The following is a 23,504-nucleotide window of genomic DNA, read 5'->3' as shown; positions in this document are numbered from 1 at the left end:
TAGAGGGCTGCAAATTGGTATGTTGATCATCCACCCTCCAATTATCAAACATACCAAATTGCAGCCCTCTAGCCTCAGTAGTTTTTATTTTATTTAAGGTTAAAGTTAGCCATAATCGTGCTTCTGGCAACGGTATAGGATAGGCCACAACCGTGTGGTGGTTAAATTTTCAAGGGCCGTGGCTCATACAGCATTATACCGAGACCACCGTAAGATAGATCTATTTTTGGTGGCCTTGATTATGCGCTGTACAGAAAACTCGATTGTGCCTAAGAAACTAAGGAGCATTTTTTACTTGTTTTATATTTGTGATAGATGAAAGAGGGTAAGTGGTAAGAAGCTAAGCACAAATGGAGAGGCTGATCAGTGTCCGGAGGTGGTACGGTTATGTTGACAGAAAACAAGGATGATGCACTGTAAGGAAGTGTGTGTAAACTGTATACAGTGGTCCAAAAGGAGTGAGAAACAGAGAAACAGCTCCATAGATTGAGTGCAAGAGGTCCTGGAATGGAAAGTTTTGCTTTGGTGTACATGATTTGTGAGAATTCCTGGTCAAAGTGGTGGCGCAGTGAGTGAAAGGTATTGATGACTATTTTTGGAGTCAAAATTTAGTGGAAGAAGTTGAAGATTTGACATTTTAACTATTTCTCTAAAGCAATTAAAGAATGAACTTGACTGTGCTTGTTGTTTGCTCATTTCTGGAGACACGCCTTATTAGGGAACATGGGAACATGCTCTTCTAGACTACTCATTCATGGAAATGAAGAAAGCTGTCTTTTATGTACTGTCCTTGATATACCAAAAAGCGGCATCCGTCTCATCTATATGCAGCCACAGTGTGACATTTTCAGAAGTTAACACTATATTATGTATGAACCTGAGCCCTTCCCGGTCAGCATTCAGTGTGGTATGGTGTCCTGAAGTAAACACAGTAGGTTTTAGTTTTCTGTAAAAGAAACCTGTTGAGATGGCTTTGTCTGTCCTGCACTTTTTCTGTCCGCCCTCAGATCTTAAAAACTACTGAGGCTAGAGGGCTGCAAACTGGTATGTTAATCATCCACTCTTCAATTATCAAACATACCAAACTGCAGCCCTCCAGCCTCAGTAGTTTTTTATTTATTTAAGGTTAAAGTTAGCCATTATTGTACGTCTGGCACTACTAGAGGTGCCAGCCACTGACGCATCTTCACTTAACCATACCCAGGGAGCAATTGAGCTCTGCCCAGTTGTTAAGTATATCTTAGTTTAACCAGACCACTGAGCTGATTAACAGCTCTCCTAGGGCTGGCCCGAAGGATTAGATTTATTTTTACGTGGCTAAGAACCAATTGGTTACCTAGCAATGGAACCTACAGCTTATTGTGGAATCCGAACCACATTATAGAGAGAAATGAATTTCTATCACCAGAAACAAATTCCTCTTGTTCTTCACTGGCCGGTCGGAGATTCGAACTCGCGACCCACAGAGTGGTAGCTGAGAACGGAACCCGCTCACCCAGCGAGGAACTTGCCCAGTCGTGGCTGAGAGTTTCATACTGCAGCACATCGAGAGTTTCATACAGCATTATACGCTGTATAGAAAACTTGATTGCGCCGAAGAAATATCGACGCATTTTTTACTTGTTTATCTTACTTTTCTGTAAAAAAAAACTATTGAGATGGCTATTTGTCTGACCATTTGCACTTTTTCTGTCCGCCCTCAAATTTTAAAGACTATTTAGGCTAGAGGGCTACAAATTGGTATGTTGATCATCGACCCTCCAATCAACAAACATACCAAATTGCAGCCCTCTGGCCTTAGTATTTTTTTATTTTATTTAAGGTTAAAGTTAGCCATGATCGTGCATCTGGCACTGATATAGGTGCCAACAACACAGGCCACCACCGGGCCGTGGCTGAAAGTTTCATGGGCTGTGACAGTTTCATAAAGCACTATAAGCACTGAAAACTTGATTGCGCCGAAGAAGCTTTGGCGCATTTTTCACTTGTTTCATTTTCACCTGTCCAGGGGATGGATTTCCACGTCTTCACCTCATTGCTTCATAGCAACTTCTGAAAGCTAGCAGAAGCTGCATTCGTATACTCCACTTAACCATGCTGCTTCTATGTCGCCAACCAACCCTTTAACGCTATGTCTTATTCGTATGATACTGAAGTGATAAATTGTGATAGCATTTACAATCTTGCATCTGCTATCTATAAAGAAGTTTGTAAGGTGTACTTTTACTTGCTGATTTTACCAATGTAATCTCTCCTATTGCAGTTAATTAATTTTCTTTTATATTGATTAGGTGTGGACTCAGAATTGATAAGTAACTATGATTAATATATATATATATATATATATATATATATATATATATATATATATATATATATATATATATATATATATATATATATATATATATATATATATATATATATATATATATATATATATATATATATATATATATATATTTGTATGTATTAGTATATATGAAGATAAAAAGGCCCATAAAACACTATTTGAATGGTGCAACGTTCAAATAGCGTTTTATTGGCCTTTAATCTACATATTATACTGTATTACAGTAAAAGACATTTGTATATATATATATATATATATATATATATATATATATATATATATATATATATATATATATATATACTAAAAGGACCTCATTCAAACTGGATGGTATCTAATGGAGTATTTATTCAGAAAAAGTTACAAGCTTTCTTGGACAAACAGTCCACATTATCAAGTATCCGTACACTGAGCAGACGCGTAGTCCAGCTGTATTTATATCTGTGTGCTGTGTACTTTTAATCCTATAATCGCCTAGCTCCTCCTGTGTGACCCCCACCCTCTCGTGATCTTGGTCTTTCTCTGCTCCCTTCTTCCAGGTGTCCGTTTTCTGTGTGTTCTCGTGCGTTTTTCCTTCGTTTCCTTGCTACTGTCGATTATACAATTTTTCTAGATATGTTGTCTTCAAAGCCGTTGCCGGTGTTCCCTGCCATTGTGTTGCTGGCGCAAGTTATGAAGGTATTCTCTACAACCAGTCTAGCCGTTTTGTTGGTGTTCCTGTACAGAAAACACATATTTTCCCAGTCTATTTTATGATCATTTTCCCAACAGTGTTTGGCAACTGCCGACGTCTGATTATAATGCCTTATGTTCTGCAGATGTTGTTTGATTCACTCTTTACATGATTTGCCAGTTTCGCCATAGTACCCTTCTTCACAGCCTAGACATGCTGCCATATATAACCCCCTCTAATCTCTTCCCCCTCTACTGACTTTTTGTTTCTAATTATTTTGTTCCTAATGGTGTTTTTGTAGCTGCCTATCAATTTGAAATTATCTAGCTTTCTGTTGATGGGTGCAATAAAGTTGTTGTCCGGGACTGTAATTATTTTCTTCCCTACCAAATGTTCCTTTTCCATCCTTTCCCTCTCCCCAAAATAGTTTTTCCTTGCTTTGATGTGTGCCCACTCCCGCCAATACTTAGGGTAGCCTAATCTCCTAAAACTCTCCCTCAGGTAATCCAGCTCTTCGTCTAAAAATTCGAGACTGCAAATCCTATAAGCCCTGGTGGCCAACCCTGTCATTACTCCTATTTTTATTTCTTTCCTATGTCTAGAGAACCTATGTATGTATGAAGAGAAGAAGGGAGAAATTCCTTTCTTCAAGGTATTTAGGAAGAAGACACACACCAATTCATACATACATAGGTGCTTGTCTCTGGTGCATTGTGGGTTGTTGTGATTGGGGGGATGCCCGTTAATTTTGTAGCAGCAAGATGTAGCAATATATAACCGCTAAAGCCAACGGTTAGCAGCTGTATTATTTATCCTCTACCTCTGGCCACCACGTAATAATTGGCGATGGAATTTAGTACCCTAAGGCAAAGAAAAATGGTATGGTAGCCGTTTGAGTGTGTGTGCGTGTGTTTTGATGGTTTGGTCACTTTCTGGATTGCCAAGTGGCTGTGTTGATGCCGACCGGGAGAGTAGGGCAACTTGGCAATGTAACAAATTAACTGTGTGCAGTGGCTGATGATTTTTTTTTTATTAATATTGTGGAAGTGTATCGTCGTTTCATAGCCTATTATGGCAGCAGTATGCTTAAGCTACTGTGTTTTTCCTTGTCCTTTTGATTTGTCATGTGGCTTACATTAGGTTTTGCTGTTTTTACTTATGACGGTTTTGTTACATTAAGGTAATTAGACCTTGTTGCTCACAAAAGTCAAGTATACCTTAGTTTTACCAGACCACTGAGCTGATTAACAGCTCTCCTAGGGCTGGCCCGAAGGACTAGACTTATTTTACGTGGCTAAGAACTAATTGGTTACTTAGCAACGGGACCTACAGCTTATTGTGGAATCTGAACCACATTATAGCGAGAAATTAATTTCTATCACCAGAAATAAATTCCTCTAACTCTTCATCAGCGGGCCGGGGAATCGAACTCCGGCCCAGATTGTTGTACTATGTTACTGGCACATATCCTGCAAATATGTTTATTAAATGATTCAGGAACCTGCAGTAATGGTTTTGATTAAGCCAAATTAATTACCTTTGATTTATATGTAATAATAAGTCTGAGGGTGAAGTGTAGTGGATATGGCTACTCCACAGATTAAAATTGATGCATTTAACCCCTCCAAAATTTCTTTTCAATTGTTATTGAGTGTATTGGAAGCTAATTTTGCTTCTATAACTGACAGTGTTAAAAAGAATGTTCTTTTGGTGTCTGTTAGTACTGAAGTGTTTGCAGTTCTAGGTAATATATGTGCTTCAGATTTGCCACACACTAAAACATATATTTAAAGGACTCATATATGCATTTCATAGCTTCAATGCTTTAAGATGTTATCGTGGAAGGTTAGGAGTGAGAGCGAACTAGGTCGAGAGATTTGATGCAAGATTGCTGAAACGGTTCATATTTTGATTCCTTCAGCTCTTTGCGCGAGAAGCTCAGCAATATTGGAGATCAGGTGATCTCCGAAGCGCTATGTATATTCGTGAGTACGTGCGTTACTTTGATCTAGATTATGCCAAAATCTGCCCTAAAAGTGAGTTTGATCGTTCATTAACGTGATAGAACTGCAGTTATCCAGTCATAACTTTGAAGTGGTTCCAGGCTTTGAAAATCGGCAGATAAGGTAGAGGCTCAAATCTCTGTTTTTATGGGAGAAAATTGAACTTGTGATTTTTACCATGACTTTCTAATCATTATGAACTTATGAACTGGTGTGGGAAATTTAATATGAATATTCATACCTCTTTTATATTATTATTTTGTTATGTTACGTTTGCCATATCTTGGTTATGCATTTTACACTTTCCATTATTGTGTTTTGTATTTCATATATTTTTGGGAGTTTTCTATCATATTTAATTCTTTTGACAGATGTCTGTGGACTTGTGGGAATAACATGTGGACTTGTGGGAATAACATGGTGGACTTGTGGAAATAGCTGGGTGGTTTGATAAAGAGGGCATATGCAAGTCATTTGCAATGTCAGTCTCTTTATGTGGTAGACTTTTTGTTTTTGACATGACGTTTAGTGTTGATTTGGGAGTATGTGAGATTTTGTGTATTTTCAGGCTATTATCCATAATGAGACTTCTTTAGTCAGAAGTGCTTTGTAATTTAGAGTTTAGTTATCTGACTCGATAATTCATTTATTATGCATTTTAATCTTTGCTTTGTTTTATTCATTTCTTGTTGGGTTATTTGAATAATAAACCTATTTTTGTAGGAAAGATTGTGTTTCTTTAAATAGTCCATTTAACACTTTCCTGTCCAATTGACGTAATATTACGGATAATCACCCTAACCCCCCTCTTGTCTGACTGACGTAATTTTACGTAAAATTTACCGAAATTTTTCGTACGTGTGGTAGGGGTAAATTTTTTTTATTTTCGGACAAGTACCGATTTCCAAAGGGTAGATCATACCTTGGACCGTGTAACTTGGGTATCAATACGCCAGCTAAGTAGTTCATATAATGCGCATGCTCAAATCCCAGGCGTAGTAAAATTCTCACAATGAAATCAGCTGATTCCACCCACGCCTCTCTCTCTCAGTGACCACACGTGCAAGCTGCTGTCAACACGGGCTTTTGTTTACATCGTGCCGTGACGTGAGAACACTTTTCCGAGATGCATTCGCGAAGATTTTACGGAAAAAGTGGCGCAAAACGCGTTAGTGCATCTCATAAAAGAAGATTAGATTTTAGTAGGCAGGGCTCTGAATCTCCAGAAGATGTCAAGATAAGGAGTATGCTAATGGATTATGACTTTTCTTGGAGGGCTCAAAGGATTAACCTCACACCAAGCAAGCAAGCCATGGAACTGCTTCGTCTCGAGTTTGAGGAAGAAGATTCCGATCCTGAAGTGATTGATGCTGATGATGAAATGATTGAGTGGAGTGATGTTGATGAGGTAATGGCTACAGGAGTTGTAGCATTAGAAAATGTGTTACAGGTACGCAAAAAAGAGTTCAGAGAGGCCGCAATTAGTGTTGGTGAAGTACCGGGAACAAGTGGCGTAAGCATCAGGGAGAGAGGTAAGAGAGAGAGAGAGAGGAAAAAAGTTCGTAAGTTGGAGAGAGATGCTGCTGGTATTTCTGTTGTTGGGGGTTCTGATGCTGCTGGTATTTCTGTTGTTGGGGGTTCTGTTGGTGAAGCTGGTGTTATTAGGGGTTCTGTTGGTGCTTCTGTTGGTATGCTTGTTCGAAGTGGTGCAACAGGTGGTGTAAGTATAGCGAGTAAAGGTAAGGGTAAGGGTAAGAAGGGCATATATGCCAAGAAAAAGACATGTTTTGGGGGGAGATGCTGGAGTTGTTGGAGATGCTGTAAGTAGTGTTGGAGGAGGAGATGGTGATGCTGGAGGTGTTGGGGATGCTGGAGTTGTTGGAGATGCTGTAAGTAGTGTTGGAGGAGGAGATGGTGATGCTGGAGGTGTTGGGGATGCTGGGAGCAGTGTTGGAGATGCTGTAAGTAGTGTTGGAGGAGGAGATGGTGATGCTGGAGGTGTTGGGGATGCTGGGAGCAGTGTTGGAGATGCTGTAAGTAGTGTTGGAGGAGGAGATGGTGATGCTGGAGGTGTTGGGGATGCTGGGAGCAGTGTTGGAGATGCTGTAAGTAGTGTTGGAGGAGGAGATGGTGATGCTGGTGGTGTTGGGGATGCTGGGAGCAGTGTTGGAGGAGATGGTGATGCTGGGGATGGTGATGCTGGTGGTGTTGGAGATGCTGTGAGTAGTGTTGGGGGAGGAGATGGTGATGCTTGGAGTGTTGGTGATGATGGTGTTGTAGTGATAAATCTTGAGGGTGCTGCTGTGTCTGTTGCTGATCCTGGGAGGCCTTCACTTGATTTTGAGGCATTCCTTGAAGGCAGTGATGCTGGGAGTGGGAGGGGTGTAAGTGATGATGAGGGAAGCTTTGAGGGATATTATGGTGTCCCTAGTGATGCTGAGATTGATGAGGCCTTGGGTTCTGGTGATGCCTCAGGGGTTCAAAGAGGCCGTAGGCGTGCTAGGAGGAGTAGTAGTAGTAGTGAAAGCAGTGGTTCTGATGTCCAGGCAGAGGGTGCTGGTGATGGTGTATATGTAGGTGGTCCCCGTCGTGCCCGAGGTGAACGTTCCCGAAGAAGGAGGAGGTCTGGATCTTCAAGGATGAGCGGCCGTGACAGGCAACCAACCCATGATGTTGATGAGGAGTGGACCCAGGATCCTACGCCTCCAGTGATTCTGCCTTTCACAGGTATGCCAGGGTTGAATGTCCCTACCCCTACGACACTTCTCGGATTTCTCCAGCTCTTTATTACTAGAGAGCTGTTGGCATACTTGGCTGCAGAAACTAATGCGTATGCACATTACATGCGTAAGGAGATGTGTCGTGGGGACAAGGGATCCTGGGTGCCTGTAACTGTGCAAGAGATGGCTATGTTCCTGGGCCTCATCATTATCATGGGGATTTTCCCGGCACCAGAGAGGCGAATGTACTGGCAGACAGGCAAAATTTTTTCAATGCCAGGTTTTGCCAGGATAATGTCCAGGAACCGGTTTGATGCCATCAACCGGTACTTTCATACAGCTAACAGAAAGGCCATCCCTCGAGATAATAACGACCGATTATTCCTTGTCAGACCTGTCATCAATTACCTGAAGGCACGATTTAGGGCCACCTACACCCCAGAACGCAATGTCTCATTGGATGAGGGCTTGATGCCATACAAGGGTAGGCTGTCTATCAAGACCTACAACCCTCAGAAACCTTCCAAGTATGGTATCAAACTCTATTTGTTGTGTGAAGCCAAGAGCAGATACGTTGTTGACTTCCTGACATATGGAGGAAGTACCTCAACCTTGAAGGACATTGTGTTCACACTAATGGGCCCTCTCTTGGACAAAGGTTACCATGTTTTCATGGATAACTACTACAACTCTATTGAATTGGCTGAGGAGTTGTATTCTCGTGGTGTTCTCTGTTCAGGGACACTTCGTCTTGTAAGGAAGGGAGCACCTAACTTTCTAAAGTCTTTGACTCGTCAACGGGTGCCTCGGAATTCAATGCACTTCCGTAGGAGGGGGAACGTCTTCGTAATCTGTTGGCAGGACATTCGACTAGTGACAATGATCACTACAGCCTGCAATGCAGAAACAGAAGAGTTTGTGCACAGGAGGCGAGTAAGACGGGCTACTGGTACAAGTCTTGAAACAGTGACAATGAACAGACCTTTGATTATTGGCACCTACTGTCAGTATATGGGTGGGGTAGACCTGTTTGACCAGCTGATGAAATATTACTCAATGGCCAGGAAGGGAATGAAGTGGACCCGCAAGTTTACTTTCTATTTATTGCAGATGGCAGTACTGAATGCTTACGCTATGTTTGCCAAATACCACCCACAAAGTAAGAAAATCAAACTTCTTGACTTTATGTATGAATGTGCTGAAGCACTTACAAACTTCAACACAGAAGACTGGCCCTTGAGTGATATTTCTTTTGCTCGTTTACCTGACCTACCTGTAGCTGACAGATTAGATGTCCTGCCTGTTCCTGTTCCTGCTGCTGCTGCATCTGCTGGCGAAGATTCTGAGCCTGATGATCCCCATTCTATGGATTCTGCTGTTAACATTCCTGAGGCTGCTGTTGAATCTCCTTTTCCTCTTCCTTCTCCTCTTCCTTCTCCTCTTCCTTCTCCTCCTCTTCCTCGTACTTCTTCTGTGCCCCCTTCTCTTGCAGACGTTGGTCCCTCTGATTCTGGTCCCTCTGCTGCTGGTCCCTCTGCTGCTGGTCTCTCTACTGCTGGTATTGAACCGGAACTGTTAGGTGTGCCACGCCGGCGTGCCAACTTCCTGGAGAACTATGAGCGTCTTGCACCAGGGGAACATTGCCTCATTCATATAAGGGAGATTCCCTCCATCAAGGGAAAACAGCTGAGATGCCACGTCTGCTTGCTAGATAGCAGACGTAAGGACAAATCATGGGTGTGTAAGGCATGTAGAGTTCCTCTGTGTAGGGCACCAAGAAATTGCTTCTACAGATACCACACAGTGAAGCAACTCAAGCCTTCACCAAGTCGTGGGTCAGGCCCTGCCAAAAGAGGTGCAGGAGACCACGGATAATCATCTAACTCCTGCAGCTTCCTCTCCTCAGCAACCCTTCAGATGGCAGGCCCTTCACCTGAGGGAGGAGTTGTATATAGGAATTCAAGAGGGTCACGATATTTGGTGAGTACATTATTCAAATTTCTGGTGATGGGTTTTATGAATATTTCTAATTTTTTCCCATACAATGTTTCTCTTCTAATATTTTGTAATCATTTTTTTATAATGTGGGTTTGTATCTTATTTTTTTTTTTAAATGTAGGGTTTGAATATTGGTTTGTATGTTATTTTCTTTTATAAAATGTGGGGTTTGTATGTGGGTTTGTATCTTGCATTTTTTTACATTTTTTTTTATTGTGGGATTTGTATGTGGGATTGCATCATTGGAAGCACACTGTTTCATACCCTCTTTTTCTATCAATTTTTTCACCAACTGGACTTATTCGTTTTTTCATTCTTTTACATGTCCATATTTAGAGAATTTTGTTGGCTTTTTCATAAAAATAATTCATTCACCTAACTGTTATAGGTTTTGAGCTAGGAACAATAATGTTGGCAATTGTAACATTTTTTCGTTTCGATCCATTTATAACGTCAAAATGAAACTGTTGCCATTACCAAAGCCATTTTCTTGACTCTCACTTTATTCTTCAACTTTTCCTCTACATTTTCGTATATTTACAAAGTAATTTCTATGAAAAATAACCGAGATAGGGCTCTTCAAAAAAACTTTTTCTAGCGATAATTCTCACCATACGCCGGGCAAATCGCTCTGTTTCTTACCCTCTTTTCTATCAATTTTTTCACCAACTGGACTTATTCGTTTTTCATTGTTTTATATACCAGTATTTAGAGAATTTTGCTGGCTTTCTCATAAAAAATAATCCATTCGCCTAACTGTTATAGCTTTTGAGCTACGAACGATAATGTTGACAACGGTAACATTTTTTTTCGTTTCAATAAATTTATAACGTCAAAATGAAACTGTTGTCGTTACCAAAGCCATTTTCTTGACTCTCACATTATTCTTCAACTTTTCCTCTACATTTTCGTATATTTACAAAGTAATTTCTATGAAAAATAACCGAGATAGGGCTCTTCAAAAAAACTTTTTCTAGCGATAATTCTCACCATACGCCGGGCAAATCGCTCTGTTTCTTACCCTCTTTTCTATCAATTTTTTCACCAACTGGACTTATTCGTTTTCATTGTTTTATATATCAATATTTAGAAAATTTTGTTGGCTTTCTCATAAAAATAATCCATTCGCCTAACTGTTATAGCTTTTGAGCTACGAACGATAATGTTGACAACGGTAACATTTTTTCGTTTCAATAAATTTATAACGTCAAAATGAAACTGTTGTCGTTACCAAAGCCATTTTTCTTGACTCTCACATTATTCTTCAACTTTTCCTCTACATTTTCGTATATTTACAAAGTAATTTCTATGAAAAATAACCGAGATAGGGCTCTTCACAAAAAACTTTTTTCTAGCGATAATTCTCACCATACGCCGGGCAAATCGCTCTGTTTCTTACCCTCTTTTCTATCAATTTTTTCACCAACTGGACTTATTCGTTTTTCATTGTTTTATATATCAATATTTAGAAAATTTTGTTGGCTTTCTCATAAAAAATAATCCATTCGCCTAACTGTTATAGCTTTTGAGCTACGAACGATAATGTTGACAACGGTAACATTTTTTTTCGTTTCAATAAATTTATAACGTCAAAATGAAACTGTTGTCATTACCAAAGCCCTTTTTCTTGACTCTCGCATTTTTCTTCAACTTTTCCTCTACATTTTCGTATATTTACAAAGTAATTTCTATGAAAAATAACCGAGATAGGGCTCTTCAAAAAAAACTTTTTTCTAGCGATAATTCTCACCATACGCCGGGCAAATCGCTCTGTTTCTTACCCTCTTTTCTATCAATTTTTCACCAACTGGACTTATTCGTTTTTCATTGTTTTATATATCAATATTTAGAGAATTATTTTGGCTTTCTCATAAAAAATAATCCATTCGCCTAACTGTTACAGCTTTTGAGCTACGAACAATAATGTTGACAACGGTAAAATTTTTTTTCGTTTCAATCAATTTATAACGTCAAAATGAAACTGTTGTCGTTACCAAAGCCATTTTTCTTGACTCTCACATTATTCTTCAACTTTTCCTCTACATTTTTGTATATTTACAAAGTAATTTCTATGAAAAATAACCGAGATAGGGCTCTTCAAAAAAAACTTTTTTCTAGCGATAATTCTCACCATACGCCTGGCAAATCGTTCTGTTTCTTACCCTCTTTTCTATCAATTTTTTCACCAACTGGACTTATTCGTTTTTCATTGTTTTATATATCAATATTTAGAGAATTTTGTTGGCTTTCTCATAAAAAATAATCCATTCGCCTAACTGTTATAGCTTTTGAGCTACGAACGATAATGTTGACAACGGTAACATTTTTTTTCGTTTCAATCAATTTATAACGTCAAAATGAAACTGTTTTCGTTCCCAAAGCCATTTTTCTTGACTCTCAAATTATTTTTCAACTTTTCCTCTACATTTTTGTATATTTACAAAGTAATTTCTATGAAAAATAACCGAGATAGGGCTCTTCAAAAAAAACTTTTTTCTAGCGATAATTCTCACCATACGCCGGGCAAATCGCTCTGTTTCTTACCCTCTTTTCTATCAATTTTTTCACCAACTGGACTTATTCGTTTTCCATTCTTTTATATATCAATATTTAGAGAATTTTGTTGGCTTTCTCATAAAAAATAATCCATTCGCCTAACTGGTATAATTTTTGAGCTACGAACGATAATGTTGACAACGGTAACATTTTTTTTCGTTTCAATCAATTTATAACGTCAAAATGAAACTGTTGTCGTTACCAAAGCCATTTTTCTTGACTCTCACTTTATTCTACAACTTTTCTTCTACATTTTCGTATATTTACAAAGTAATTTCTATGAAAAATAACCGAGATAGGGCTCTTCAAAAAAAACTTTTTTCTAGCGATAATTCTCACCATACGCCGGGCAGAGCGCTCTGTTTCTTGCCCTTTTTCTATCAATTTTTTCACCAGCTGGACTTATTCGTTTTCCATTCTTTTATATGTCGATATTTAGAGAATTTTGTTGGCTTTCTCATAAAAAATAATTCATTCGCCTGACATTCATAGTTTTTGGGTTACGAACGAAAATATAAAAATAAGTAAATATTTTTTTTTTTTTTGTGAAATAACTCACATTTTTTTGTATTTAGAGAGCTGGGACTCTTATTCTGACTATTCCAACATAAAATATAAACATTTAGAAAAAAAGGACAGCAAAATGAACGTTGTTGGCATAAAATTTCTATTTTTTCTGAATTTTCGAAATAATTATTTTTTCGCGCTGTCGAGCGCTCCCAGACACATCAGGGCTCATGTGCCCTCAGTGATGTGATAACTATGCAGATATGAAAGGGTTAATTACTTGTGAGAATGAGTGAGGTCAGGGAGAGAGAGAGAGAATCGGTAAACGGTGAGAGAGAGAGAGAGAGAGAGAGAGAGAGAGAGAGAGAGAGAGAGAGAGAGAGAGAGGGGGAAAAAGTGCAAGTGAGATCAGGGTCGAACCTCTTTACGTCTTTTTCCTGAAGTTAGATCGCTAAGATCACGCTACGTACACTTCCAAAACAAGTGTTGATCTGTTCCGTGTAACACATATGAACAGTTGTTAGTTTTGCTTAAGGCACATTATGATATTAAACCTAGTTACCACAGAAGTTTACTTGCTTTCCAGCAAAGAAGGTAAAAAGGAGGAGTCTTTGAAAGATTTGTATGCTGACCTGAAACCTTTGGCAAAAGGCTGTAAGTATGGTACAAAGTTTGACGCCCGGATGAGAGACCCGTTGTTTATGGCTTTAGAGCATGAAGTTTATTTTGCCAATCTGGTTGCTGAAAACTTAGATTTAAAGTCCATGACCTCTACTCAGATTTTTGAAAGGTTTTTGAATTTAGAGAAAGTTTTTGTTTCTGAAAAGTCACTCCCTGTACAACAGGTGAAGTCATTTTTTAAGAAATCTGTTTCTTGTAAACATTGTGGATACCCTCATGATAGTGTGGAATGCCGTTTTAAAGATAGGGCATGCAATCAGTGTCAGAAAAAGAGGCATTTAAAATAAGTTTGTACGGCTGTTGTAAGTAGTAGTAAAAGTGATGTACAGAAAATGGTCATTAATCTGCAGTACATAAGTGTTAAAGCAATTGATGATGTAACTGTTCTGAGTGACAGTGAAGATAAACTTTTATCAGTTACCACTGTTCATGCTGTAAAAGATGAAATTAAGCTGACAATTAGGGCCCAAATTGTTCCTTTTGAGGTTGTTTCTGGTGCTGCAGTTAGCACTGTAAGAGAAGATTGGGCTCACACCTTAGCTTTACCTGTTGAAGATTGTCAGAAACATTTAAAGGCATATGATAATGTTAACATAAATGCGTTAGGTAAAGTTTCTGTAGATGTTGCTGATAATGATCACAATGTCAGTCAGATTTTTTATGTTGTTGAAAATAGGAATTCAAATCTCTGTGGTAAAGATTTGATGGGTAAAACTGGTATTTACTTGATGAGCATAGTTAATTCATCTAAAGTAAGTAAGATTGACAGAAATGTTCAGGATTTGTTTGATAACTATGAAGTGGACCCTAAGAAACCAATTGTAGGTCTGGTTGCCAAAATTTATGTGAAAAGTGATTCAGCACCTAAGTTTAGAAAGCACAGAACTGTTCCTTTTCACTATAGGTCTATAGCTGAAGATGCTTTGCTGACTTGGGTTAATGATGATATAAGTCAGTCTGTCAGTTCAACTGAATGGGCAGCTCCTATTGTTACTGTTATGAAATCTGATAACGCTGTTCATATTTGTGGTGATTCCAGGGAGTTGAATCAGTGTCTAGATTGTGATCAGTATCCATTACCATAGATTGATGAATTATTACCTGAAACTGGTAAAGGGAAAGAATTTTCCACTATTGATTTAAAAATCCTTACTTACAAATGCCAGTGGATGAATAGAGCCAAAAGTACTTGGTAATTAATACCCATAAGGGGTTGTTTAAGTTTAAAAGGTTACCTTTTGAATTTTTTTCTTCCCCTGCTATTTTCCAAAGGTTTATTGCTGGTTTGTTATCAGCTGTTGATGATGTTGGTGCATATTCAGATAATATAATTATCAGCGGAGAAACTGAAGAGGAGCATGACCTTAGATTTAGTAAAGTCTTGGATATTTTGCAAGAGCATAATATTCGGATTAATAAGAAAAAGTCTGCTGTCAAGGTATCTTCATTAGAATATTTGGGTTATCATATTTCTGGTGAAGGTGTCAGACCTTCTGCTAAAAAGGTTCAAGATATATTAGATGGTCCATCTCCCACCTCCGTTGCAGAAGTTCAGTCATTTCTTGGTATGGTTACGTATTACTGTAAATTTGTCCAGAATTTTTCTGGTAAGTATGCTCTCTTGTATGACCTGTTGAAAAAGAATTCAAATTCCAAATGGAGTAAAATTGAATAAACTGCCTTTGAAACTGAAAAAAAAAGGTTTGCCTGAAAGTCCATTGTTATTTAATTATGATGGAGAAAGTTCATTGACTGTGGAAGTTGATGTTTCACCCATTGGAGTTGGTGGTTTTTTGTTACAGAAAGTTGATGGAAAAAATGTTCCTGTATATTTTGTGAGTAAAAAACTTACATCAGCTAAATGGAACAGAATTGTCATACCCACTTTATTGAGGTGTAAAGTGTTGGATCACTTACATAGTGGTCATAATGGTATAAATGTCATGAAAGCAGAAGCTAGGAATTGGGCTTGGTGGCCTAAGATTGATCAAGGTATTGCAGAGGTTACAAGGAGTTGCCATGCGTGTTATGCTAATTACCAACCAAGTCAAGCTCCTGTTCTTTCTTGGTCGTCACCTGGTAAAGCATGGCTTAGATTACACATGGATTATGCTGGAACTGTGGATAATAAGTATTTTCTTTTGATTACAGATACATTTTCCAAGTTTATGGATGCCCATGTTACTTCCTCAGTGATGTCAAATGTTACTATTGAGTTGCTTAGGAAAGCCTTTTCTAATTTTGGTATTCCAGACGAAATTATATCAGATAACACACCACATTTTGTTTCTGAAGAGATTAAGGCTTTTTATAAGAAAAATGGTGTAGATCTTATAACTCCTGCACCATTCAACCGTTCATCAAAAGGACTAGCTGAGCGAGCTGTGAGGACTTTTAAAGAAGGCTTGAAGAAGTTTAAGAATGGATCTTTAAACACTAGGCTTTGTAGATTCTTGTACAATTATAGAAAAAGTTCACATTTTAGCACTAGAAAGTCACTTGCTGAACTATTGTTTGGTCGTTCCTTTAAAAAAAACCATTGAATCAGTTAAGGTCTATTCTAAGAGAAACAGAGATTTTGAAGTTTTGTCAAAGAAACTGTTCTCTCAGGAAACTCCTAAGTATAATGTTGGAAATGCAGTGTTTGCAAAAACAAATTTGGAAAAGGAGAGCCCTGGGTTGAAGGAAAAATTTTGGAAGTTTTAGGAGTAAGAAATTATCTTGAGCAAGTTCATAATTTTAGAAATATGTTATGGAAAAGATACCATGACCAATTAATGCCTAGATTTACTAGTAACCTTATTAATCCAACTAAGGATTCTTTCTCACATGTTTCTTCTAGTAGTGTAGATAAAATAATCTTATAACGATAATCTACCTGCAGTTTGAGGATTGTGTAGAATCTTCTGATAATGATATACCATGTACTGTACAAATGAACGAGAGGGGTGAATCATGTGTACCCCATACTCCAGTTTTAAGGAGATCAAGCAGAGTTGTTAAACCCCCTGAAAGATTGAATTTGTGAAGATTTATTTTTTGTTATGGTGGGTTTTTCTTGATGCTTATTGTTTAGTTTTATGTCTTATCTTGGGGGAAGGTTAGGTTAGGTTAGGTTACGACAGGTTGGAACATACCGAGGCAGGGTGGGCTAGGTTGGGCTGGAGGGGCAGGGTTAGGGTTAGCGGATGTAAAACTGTGGTGATTTGGGGTTTCTTATACTATATATACATATGTATATAGATAGATAGATAGATAATTATTGTATATATATTGTACTGTACCTTACAGGTATATATAAATAACACACACACACACACACACACACACACACACACACACATATATATATATATATATATATATATATATATATATATATATATATATATATATATATATATATATATATATATATATATAAATGGATGTATGTATGTGCGTGTATGTTTCAGCATAACTCTGAAACACACTGAGCAATTTCCACCAAACTTGGCTTACATACAGCTTACTATCTGGGAAAGAATATTGTGGGGGTAAGACATCAATGGCACCAAAGGGGGTGCAGGGTGGGAGCGGGGTGACATGTAAAAATAACCAAAAACAACAGATATTAGTGCCTAATCCATAGTTTTCGAGGTCACTGAGATGAATAGTGATACTCCCGATAGGAAGGGGGTGGGTGAGAAGGCTGTGACATGCAAAAATAACTGAAAACAACAGACATTAGCATCTATTCCACAGTCTTCAAGGTCATTGAGATAAATAGTGACACTCTCAATGCCCTTTAACTCCAAGTTCAGCCCCCAATAGGAATGGGGGTGAAAAATAAAATGTCAAAAATGAGATATTAGTTTTCAAGGTCGCTGAGATGAACAGTGACACTCCCTGATGTCCTTTAAGTCCAAGTTCAGCACTTATAGGAATGGGGATTGAGAAAGGGTGAAATAGAAAATGTCAAAAATGCTGGGCAATGTAACAGAAGTAACTATCTTAACAGGAAAGGGAAAGGAAGTGAGAGAGAGAGAGAGAGAGTAGAGGGGTGTTGGGAGGAAAAAAGGGAAAAGAGTGAGAGAGAGAGAGAGAGAGAGAGAATGCCAGGTAGGTCATCTAATATATATATATATATATATATATATATATATATATATATATATATATATATATATATATATATATATATATATATATATATATATTGCAACAAAGGAAACTTCTATCCAAGCAACCTCACCAGGTTTTTATAATCATAATGTAACAGATTAAAGGATAAAATTCATTTTACTAATTTCCAAATAAAGAACTGTGGGTTTCATTTGCCCCTTCACCAATTCTCTCCTTTCCCTATATGGGTAAGTCCTTAATCCCTCTTTCTGTTCAAAGTGACTGCCTGAGGTCTTTATTTCTAGGTGTGGCTTTAGAAGATGCAAATCCCTCATTGGTGGCAGACAAGCAGCAAACGGGTAGGGGCCAAAAAGAGAATGTGCAGGCCCATAGTTCTAGAACATGTGCTAACTGCTATGACACCTGGGAATGACCCCATGTGCATAACTCTGTAGAAAATGAGGTGGGGATTGACTTCCACGCATGTCCTTATTTCTGCCTGTTCCTTGCACCCTCCACATGTTTGACCTCGAGGTTGGACCAGTACACTTTTTAGTGGCATCCCTTCATTTTCCTCCCTCCACCGCCAGCGCCCTACTGAGCGAGGAAACCGTCATCCTGATGAAGGTAATGTACCAGAATAAGGTATCTTTATTCAGTCACAATCCTGTTATTCCCCTGCCTGATTATTTTCTATTTCATTGAGCGATCACCTTCAGTAAATTTGTGTTGAAGTATTAAGTGTTAACGTAATTGTGCATTTAGTGCCGAACTGAGTTCTTTGGCTCCATTTGTGCATCCCCTCAGTTCCCTTTGAGCGTAATATTATTTTGCAAGTTAACATCTTGCATCATGCGGCAGATAGGCCTTGGCTGTGGAACCGATCACAGCTCTATCCCATGTGCCGTGGCCTTATGCCACCCCTTAGTCTACCCCTCTGCGATGTTCCTGTTGTGAATACATCACCGGCGTAGAATATTTCTCCTGTGTAGGATTTATTCATTTAACAGGACATTATTACTGGCCCTGTAATTCGTCATTCTTCTGATCTGTGTTTATTATGTAAATAAAAATAATTAAGAGAACCCTTGATTTTATGTAGTCTTTCCCTCAATAAAGAAGGCCCTAAGCCATATTTTTCTCCCTTGATTCCTCATCTACGTAGCCTCCTTCACCAGTCTTATTAGTCAGATTTTAGTGGAAATATAGTAGTTTTATTGGGGGGGTAATGTAAAGAACTTCCTGTGATCATCCGTTGCAGCCCAGAATCCAGTAAGTATCTAAGGCACATCTTTTAATAATATATATATATATATATATATATATATATATATATATATATATATATATATATATATATATATATATATATATATATATATATATATATATGGTATATAATTTATATACATACATACTGTACATACACACACACACACACACACACACACACACACATATATATATATATATATATATATATATATATATATATATATATATATATATATATATATATATATATATATATATATATATATATATATATATATATATATATAAACAGATAGATAACTAGGTAGAATGTCATCTTAGACAAATACTGTTCCAGTGACAAAAAGAAATTTTTATAAAGCACTTGTATTTCTACCTGTAACAACCCACCTCGAAAATTGGACAAAGACTGAGACAAGCGTCAGGGACTAAATTAAGCAGATTCACTTTCTCTTTCATCGGGCTGTCTAGCTTGACTCCGCTTCACGAACAGTGGCGTCGCTGTGTGTGTGTGTGTGTGTTTTGGTGGTGGTGGGGAGGGGGGGAGGTGTTGGCGTGGCCGGGGCCCCCCCAATCAGATGCTTGGCCCCCCAGTTGAAATTCCCTTTGTAGCTAGACTTGAACCCTTTGGTGGTCAAAAGCAGAATTATAGTTATAGGTTTTAACACAAATGACTTTTTTTCATGATATTTTGATCCAACTTAATGTTATCAATTCATATACGATTATGAAGTGATTGAAACTATAGTTACAGTTTTGAATAAGTCCAATGCGATTTGCTACTGCTGCTCAGAGTTAATTTCCAGTGAGAGGAAATGAAGAAGAGGGAATGGGATAGGTTGAAATTTTGAAGAGATTTTGGAGGGTCATAAGTCTTTTGTGTTATTGATGATATGCACTATTTTGATATATTTACATGACAAGGATATTACTATACTAAAGTTGAAAATTAAAACTTGATAATAGAAATCAGGTTAGTGTTGAATATAAGGTTGTGAGGAAATTTACATTGCAGTATTTGATACATTTGCATATAGTAAGAGTTGAAAATTAATTGAAAATTGAGCTATATATTTCAAATACAGGTTTACTAATTACTAATACTATTATTTTTCTTCATTCACATGGATATACTGTATACATTCGATAATAGTATATTTTACTAATTACAGAATTGGTACATTAGTTTTGTGTAATTTTCTTTGGCCACCCCCAAAAATATCTTGGCCCGTCCTAGGGTCCCCCGCTGATGGAATCCCAGCTACGCCACTGTTCACGAAGATGTTCACGACTCACAGGTTGAGCATAGCTCAATGATTTTCGTTGACAAGACTCTTGGGTAACACAGATGCTACGTGACAATGTAATCTTGCCATTGCACTGCGGGCATTGCTAATTGTTTGCAACGTCCATTCGGCCTATAGCCGCACTCACTTTTAGCCTTTTACTTTACCCCCATGCCCAGTTCCTTTCTGCAACCTCTCTAATGATTACTTCTTAGTGCAGCTGTTGGTTTTCTCCCAGTTCCTCCTTTAGATTCTTGTACATCTCCTTTATTTTCTGGATCACTTATATATCTTAATGTCCAACCACTCCAACTGCCTCTTTTCCCTGCCCCAAGCTGAGCGGCCGAAAGCGCCCCAATGTTTAAGTGAGCATCTTAAATTTCAGAAAGTCAAGTCAAGCCACAAAGTAAATCAGGTATCATTCCAATGTACAGTAAGTATATATGATAATTGTTGGGAGTTATACATAAACCAGTATGCATTATCGAGAAGGGTATCAACAAAGCGAAAAAAAAAATATACTACAGAGATCCCACAAAAAATAAACCAGTAGATTTTAACAACAAAATCAAGCTTCCTTACAATAAGAGCATCAAAAAAGCAAACTGAACACCTCAGATCTAAAAGTAAATTTAATTCTCATTATCTCAAATCCATCGGGAGTTCATTCATTCATGTACTCAAAATAAACAAGTAAAAAATGCGCAGAAGTTTCTTTGGCGCAATCGAGTTTTCTGTACATCGTATAATCAAGGCCACCGAAAATAGATCTATCTTTCGGTGGGCTCGGTATATGCTGTATGAGCCGCGGCCTATGAAACTTTAACCACGGCCCGGTGGTGGCCTGTCCAATTTCGTTGCCAGAAGCACGATTATGACTAAATTTAACGTTAAATAAAATAAAAACTACTGAGGCTAGGGGGCTGCAACTGGGCATGTTTGATGACTGGAGGGTGGATGATCAACATACAAATTTGCAGCCCTTTAGCCTCAGTAGTTTTTAAGATCTGAGGGCGAACAGAAAAAGTGTGGAAGGGCAGACAAAGCAGGCACAATAGTTTTCTTTTACAGAAAACTAAAAATAAGCAGACACCGGTGTTTGATATACGAAATATATGGTTTCAACGTGTTAATTGTGTTTCTATTGGTCGTTTACACACACACGCGCGAACACACACACACACACACACACACATACACACACACACACACACACACACACACACACACACACATATATATATATATATATATATATATATATATATATATATATATATATATGTGTGTGTGTGTGTGTGTGTGTGTGTGTGTGTAATTTTAATAACCACAATGCCCTCTTAACTTCTCAAATTCTTCGCGCTTTTTGGATATGCTTGTAACTACGAAGCCGAAAATATCAAGACGGAAGAAATTGAAGAGCCTGTGAATAGCGGTCGCGAGAATCGAACCCGCGTTACCATATTCACGCGGGTTCGATTCTCGCGACCGCTATTCACAGGCTCTTCAATTTCTTCCGTCTGGATATTTTCGGATTCGTAGTTACAAGCATATCCAAAAAAGCGCGAAGAATTCGAGAAGTTAAGAGGGCATTGTGGCTATTAGAATTACATATGTGTCTGGTAAAAGTGACCAGTAGATTCTACATATATATACATATATATATATATATATATATATATATATATATATATATATATATATATATATATATATATATATATATATATATATATATATTTATATTGTGTGTGTGTGTGTGAGTGTGTGTGTGTTTATAGACTCTTTAACTTGGCTTTATCTTAAACTGATTTACTTGACAACTTTTTTCCACTTGCAGACATATTCCTAATTTAAATTATATATACTACATAACATTTCAATGCTATCGACGCTTAGGCAAATGGCATAATATTTTAACCGATATTTCTACACCCCAGAAGGGTGGAAACTCGAGTGGTCTGAAGACATCTTCCTAATACGAAAGTCAGATGAAGTAAGAAGAAAAAACAAATTAAAAGTCGTTTCTTGCCTATCCTTAAATTCATTACCGTATTCGTCTATATTATCCAATATTTTTACTTTTTAATTATCTGTGGTTGCATTCGGAATAAAAGACGATTAAAGACATGGTCAGTCGAGACTGAAATTCACATTAATTGACTGAATGATAGAATGATAGATTTGAGGTAAAAAAAAAATGTTCTTAAGCATATCAAGTAATTAATGTGTTGTGCAAGAAAAATGCAAACGTTCATTTCATTTACCTTACGATACACCTACACACACACACACGCTGAGCGCACACACACACATACATACATACATACATACATACATACATACATACATACACACACATGTATATATATATATATATATATATATATATATATATATATATATATATATATATATATATATCTAGAAGTATTTATGAATACTTCTCACTTCGCCATGTTTTCATTTAGAATAGTCACATTCTGAGCCCAAGGAGACGAACCTTCGGCTACTCCTTGTTTTCAAGGTTGAATCTGACAATAGATTCGTCAAGGTCCAAAGTAGCCCCCATTTTACTCCTCCTATGCCTCGCCAAAGCATCACTCTAAATTTATTTTTATGATCTGCTGGCCAAAGATCTTTTATTCCAGATAGCGCCTTGTTCTTGGGATACATGCGAACCTATGTCTAAGATATTCGCGCACCAATGAACTCTCTCACCTGACATGCCTGAGGCACTGAAAGCCGGCATGTTGGGGAGGTCATACAGTATAAGGCCAGGACTGAGGTCAAGGGGGAGAGACTCGGACGAACCACCAAAGCAGAAGCACACTTGATAGGGGCTCCATTGATGTTGATTCACGCAATCTCCACTCAAAACATAAGGTAAATTCTGGTTAGAAGGTTCTTCAGTCCATTCTTTTGTTCTAATTCTCATTTCTGTTCCTTTCTTTTCCATGTGCTAAGACCCGTTGATTCATTGTCGATATCAATCATCAGTGTTAATCAGTAAATTGCCAGTAAATTCCCGCTGTACAGTTTAGATTGCGTTTTAACTTATCGAGTATCAATGTGCCCTTTCTCCACGTTTGCAGAAAGGTCATCTAACGCTGTATTCACCGTCTGCTCCACTGTACCAACATCCAGCAACCAAGCTCGTCAATTAATTCCTTAGTTATCTCAGTATTGCTATTTGGCACTTTTTTTTTTATTAAGTTCTTACATCAGCTAACGTAATAAGTGCCGAGAACCCAGTGTATATGGCTCAGTGTAAATTACACTTCTGATTAATGTATATATATATATATATATATATATATATATATATATATATATATATATGTGTGT

Source organism: Macrobrachium rosenbergii, chromosome 12 (assembly GCF_040412425.1).
Source record: "Macrobrachium rosenbergii isolate ZJJX-2024 chromosome 12, ASM4041242v1, whole genome shotgun sequence".
NCBI lineage: Eukaryota > Metazoa > Arthropoda > Malacostraca > Decapoda > Palaemonidae > Macrobrachium > Macrobrachium rosenbergii.
Note: the sequence above shows the minus strand (reverse complement) of the source record.